Genomic DNA, 5,597 nt, shown 5'->3' with positions numbered 1-5,597 from the left:
GAGCCTTCGCGTTTGAAAAACTCACCCGCAGACACGGCGTCAAACTCTCTCCACCGACCGGTGTGTCCGTGGAGGAGTGCGCGCTGGCTGTGGGGGACATTGTGGGGCACGGAAATGTGAAGTCCGCGTCCAGAATGAGTAAAATGGTGGTGGTGTTTGTGGACAACACGGACAAAGCCGATCAGCTGGTGACGACGGGGGTGGTAATTAATGGTGAACTGACGCCGGTGCTTCCCCTGTCGAACCCGGTAAAGAAGGTGGTGGTGTCCAACGTCCCTCCGTTTTTTAAGAATGACATGTTGTTGCGGGAGCTCAGCAGGCACGGGCGCATAGTGTCCCCGATGAGGCTAATTCCTCTCGGGACCAAGTCCCCGCTGCTGAGGCATGTCGTGTCGTTTAGACGGCAAGTATCCATGGTCCTGAGCAATAATGTGGAGGAGCTCCGGCTGAGTCTTCGTTTCAGGGTGGATGATTACGATTATACTGTGTTTGTCACCACCGACTCTCAGAAATGTCTTTGTTGTGGGGAGGAGGGCCACCTGATCCGGTCGTGCCCGAAGGGCGCGGAGGCTCGCCAGCCAGCCGACCCGCCCGTCAGTGCAGCGCCGCACGCGCATGACGGGCACAGCGAGCCCGCGCAGGGTGATACAGGTAAGATCGCGCTTACGGACAACACAGACAGAGAGTCACTGGGACACACACAGGGCACAATGGCAGGCACGACCGTGGAGGCGGAAGAGCCAGCAGGGATGCAGGGAGACCACCTAGAACTGGGGAGTGAGCGTATCACCAGGGAGCTGGTGGAGCAGACGGCCATAAGAGTGGCTGAGACTGTCCTAGAGATGGAGGATGCTGTCGTGGAGGAGAACGGCCTCAATGTGTCGATCAAAAGGAAAAACACAGATACGAAGGCAAAAAATGATAAGATAAAGAAACTGTCCACCGAAGAACAGGTGTCTTCTGCTTTTGGGCCGGCGGTGGACGCACCTGGCCTGCAGGACGGGCAGGTCATGGTAAGGTCGCAACACACAACCTCCCCACCACAGCACACACAGGTTATAATTGACTCACCTCACACACACAGCTCACTGGACACACACAACTCACAGGACGCACAAAGCACCCCAATGGACACACAAAGTGCACAAAACGCTTTGTTAGATACACAGGAAAGCAACGTTTCACAGGACATGCAGGAGACCTTTAATGATAGTGATGACTTTCGGGTGGAGACACATCATCATTACTCTCTCTCAAAGATTAGGTCCTTCCTCAAGAACACAAAGGGGATGAGGTCGGTACAGGCGGGGGACTACTTCCCGGACCTCCAGCTATTTCAGGAGTCCGTCAGGCACCTCATGAGGGCTGGGAGCCTCGGCGAGCCCTCTTTTACTGACCAGGAGATATACCGCCTCAAAAAACTGCTGCAGAAGGTTCGGTCTAGTCTTGAGGGCGCCGACTAGGCCTCACACGTTCCCTCTGTGTTGTCAAGCAACCTCATCATGGCAGATATCAGGGTAGGAACTCTGAACATTAATGGTGCTCGGGAGGACACAAAAAGAGCCTCAGTGTTTGCCCTCATCACCAGCAAACGACTGAGCGTGACCTTTCTTCAGGAGACCCACAGCACCCCGGACAATGAGCCTGACTGGAGAAGGGAATGGGCAGGGCAGCTCTTTCTTAGCCATAGGAGCAGCAACAGTGGGGGGGTGGGGATCCTTTTCTCCAGAGACTTTGTACCTCTCTCCTCGGTTGTAGAGGAACCTGTACCAGGTAGATTGTTAAAAATAACCGCTGTATTTGAAAATGTTAAGCTTGTTTTTGTGAATGTGTATGCTCCCACTGCTGGGTTGGACAGGCTGCTTTTGTTAAATGAGATAGAGAAGGTTGTCGCAGGTTGTAACAACAATGAGTTTCTGTTCCTGGGCGGAGATTTTAATTGCACGGAGAACCCCCTGCTGGACAGGAACCACCCAGAACCTCATCTGCCATCCAAAAGCGCCCTCACAAAGCTGGTGCAGGCTCGTGAGTTGTGTGATGTATGGCGGTATTTCCATCCGGGTCAGAGTCAATTCACCTGGACCCACTCCAGGGGGGAACCAGCTCTCTCTGGCCAGGTTGGATCGTTTCTATCTCTTCAGGCACCATATAAATATAGTTAAGAGGGTGTTTATCAGCCCGGTTGGTCTCTCTGATCATTCTCTCTTAAGTTGTGTTGTTCATATAAGGAATGCAAAGTGTGCAAGTGCATATTGGCACTTAACACCCACCTGTTGCAGGATAACTTTTTTAAGGAAGCATTCAAAACCCTGTGGAGCAATGTTCAAATGACAAAAGACAGCTACAGCTCCATCCAGCAGTGGTGGGATGTTGGGAAGGTCCATATCAAACAGTTTTGTCTGCAGTACACCCTCAATGCCAGCAGGGACATGGCCAGGTCCATGAGAGACCTGGAGAGAGAAATCGTGGAGCTCCAACTTTTGGCAGAATCCACAGGAAAAAGAGAGCATATTCAGCTTCTCAAGTCTAAATCATCAGCTTTAGCTGAACTGCTGGGTGTGGCTGCCCAGGGCGCTCTGGTTCGCTCAAGATTCCAGCACATCGCCCAGATGGATGCCCCCTCTCACTTTTCTTTGGCCTGGAACGGAAGAATGGCCAAAGGAGGATGATACACTCCCTGAGGGCCAACAATGGACAGGTGCTCGAGGACCCTATCGAGATTCGCCAGCGGGCAGTGACATATTATCGGGATCTGTACAGGACGGAATGCCGGGGAGAGTCTGGGGTGGAGCGTTTCTTCCTGAATGGTCTACCCCAGGTAGGTGAGGACAGTAACAGGGAGCTGGATGCTCCTCTGTCCGCGGAGGAACTGACAACGGCGTTGCATGGCCTGGCTGGTGGGAAAGTCCCAGGCATTGATGGGCTTCCAGCGGAATTTTACAAGGCTTTCTGGCCTGTTCTCGGCGAGGACCTGCTGTGCGTCCTCAGGGACAGTCTGAGCCAAGGTCGGCTGCCACTGAGCTGCAGGAGAGCCGTCCTTACCCTCCTCCCAAAAAAGGGGACCTACAGGAAGTAAAGAACTGGCGCCCAGTGTCCTTGCTATGCAACCGATTACAAGCTGCTGTCCAAGGTGTTGGCAACTCGGCTGAGAAAGGTGATGGAGAGGGTGATTCATGAGGATCAGACGTACTGTGTGCCCAGCAGGTTAATCTCTGATAACATAGCTCTAATTCGGGACATTTTGGACCTCTCTGGTTCATTGGATCGTGAGCTTGGTCTGATTTCTCTGGACCAAGAAAAAGGCTTTTGACAGGGTTGAACACCAGTACCTGTGGCGGACGCTGCGGGCCTTTGGATTCAGCCCAGGTTTCATAGCCAGGATCCAGGCCTTGTACTGTGGCATTGAGAGTGTACTGAAGTTGAACGGTGGCCTGAGTGCTCCTTTTGCTGTCCGGAGGGGGATCAGGCAGGGCTGCTCAATGTCAGGGATGCTCTACGCCCTGTCTATTGAGCCCCTCCTCCGGAGGCTGAGAGCAGAGCTATCGGGTCTCACCATTCCCGGTTGTCTGAGGCGGTATGTTGTGTCCGCCTACGCCGACGACATCATTGTTTTCATCAACAGTCAGTACGACATTACTAGCCTTTGTGAAACTGTTAATAGTTTTAACAAAACTGTCATCAGCGAAGGTTAATTGGCCAAAAGTGAAGCCTTAGCGGTGGGAGAACGGTGTAAGCAGCTAGCATTACCGGGGGGGCCTCACTTGGAGGGCAGGGGGGTTGAGGTACTTGGGCGTCCACCTTGGTAATGAGGCCTTCATGACAAGGAATTGGGAGGGGGTTTTTAGAAAAAGTTGAGGGGAGGCTGAAGAGATGGAGATGGCTTCTTCCAAGGATGTCTTTCAAAGGCCGAGTCCTAGTAATTAATAATCTGGTGTCATCCATGCTGTGGCACCGCCTGGCATGTGTGGACCCCCCCCCAAACCTCCTGTCCAGGATACAGGCGGTCATGGTGGATTTCTTCTGGGACCGTCTGCACTGGACACCACAGAGTGTCCTTTTTCTGCCGAGGGAGGAGGGAGGACTTGGCTTGGTCCACCTGGAGAGCAGAGGAGCGACTTTCAGGCTCCAGTTTGTCCAAAGGCTGCTGTGTGGTCCATCAGATTTGGTCTGGAGACCTGTGGCTCAAGCCGTGCTGAGGCGATGTGGGTGGGATGGGGTTGGCAGCAACCCTATTTCTAATGGACCTAACAGGGGTCAGACTGGGTGAACTCCCAGGGTTTTACAACGGACTCTTTAAGGTATGGAAGTTGTTTACACAGGGGAGGCGGGCCGCCTGCAACTCCACTTTTGGCTTCTGGAGGAGCCGGTGGTCTATGGGGCCCGTTTCGGGTGTGAGGCAGGACTGCAACTGGCCCAGAAAATGCGTGAGGCAGGTGTATTCACACTGGGGCAGTTGGTGAACGTGTGTGGCCCCCGATTGGACAATTGCAACAGCACTGGCTCGGCACACAGGCGTGAAATCAGTGAGGGTCCTGAACCAGATGCTGGGAGGATGGAGACACAACTGGCGGCCAGTGAGCTGGAGCGGGTGAGCCAGTTCTGTACAGGACAGAGACCAACCAATCGTAATGACCCCTTTCCAGACATGAGGCTAACGCCTGTGCTGGGGGATGTTCCTGGCTCGCAACCCCCTCCTGAGAAACGTGCAGCCCGTCGAATTAAGCCTCCTCGGCGGGGAAGCTTATGTACGGCACATTGGTCAAGGTTTCTAAACCAACGCAGCTTGGCAGGTCCGCGTCGATACCAAATGGAGGACGCAACTGGCACTCACAGAGACTCAGAAACCAGAGTGGAGGGCCCTGTACAACCACCTCTAACGCGGATGGGCGGGGATCTACACATGGAGAATCATTCACGGGGCCATCGCAGTCAACTGGTCTTCGCACATCAACCCAAACATCAGTGCCGAGTGTCCCTTCTGTACCATAGGGGAGACGGTGGTTCCACTGTTTCTCCGAGTGTGATCGCCTCTCTGTGCTGTTCCAGCTGTTGAACCAGATTTTCTCCCTGCTTGGTGAAACTTCTCACAAACCATCTTCATTCTGGGTTTCAGATACCAAAGAGAAGGAAAGCTAGTGCCAGCTGCTGAATTTCTTCATAGGTCAGGGCATGGCGAAACTAGCCATCTACGTGAGCAGGAGGGAACAAGATAGGCGGGTCTTGGACTGGTGATCTTCAGACCATCTTCGCTCGGATGGTCAAAGCTCGGATAAAAACGGACTTTAATTTCTACCCTATCCAGGCACGAACAATTTGAAGAGTTTAAGAGCACGTGGTGCCTAAATGATGGACTGTGTCTGGTGGAAGAGGAGGAAACTGGTCTTTGGAGGCCTCCTCAACTAACTGAGTGTTGTTTTCTTGTTCCATGTTTCTTGGTTTTGTAATGTCAAATTAAATTGAGTTTTTGAAAAATCAAAATCCATCTCTCTCTCTCTCTCCTCTCTCTCTCTCTCTCTCTCTCTCTCTCTCTCTCTCTCTCTCTCCTCTCTCTCATCTCTTCTCTCTCTCTCTCTCTCTCTCTCTCTCTCTCTCTCTCT

Source organism: Takifugu rubripes, chromosome 1, assembly GCF_901000725.2.
Source record: "Takifugu rubripes chromosome 1, fTakRub1.2, whole genome shotgun sequence".
NCBI lineage: Eukaryota > Metazoa > Chordata > Actinopteri > Tetraodontiformes > Tetraodontidae > Takifugu > Takifugu rubripes.
The sequence above is the reverse complement of the archived record's forward strand: the minus strand, read 5'-3'. Positions refer to the sequence as shown.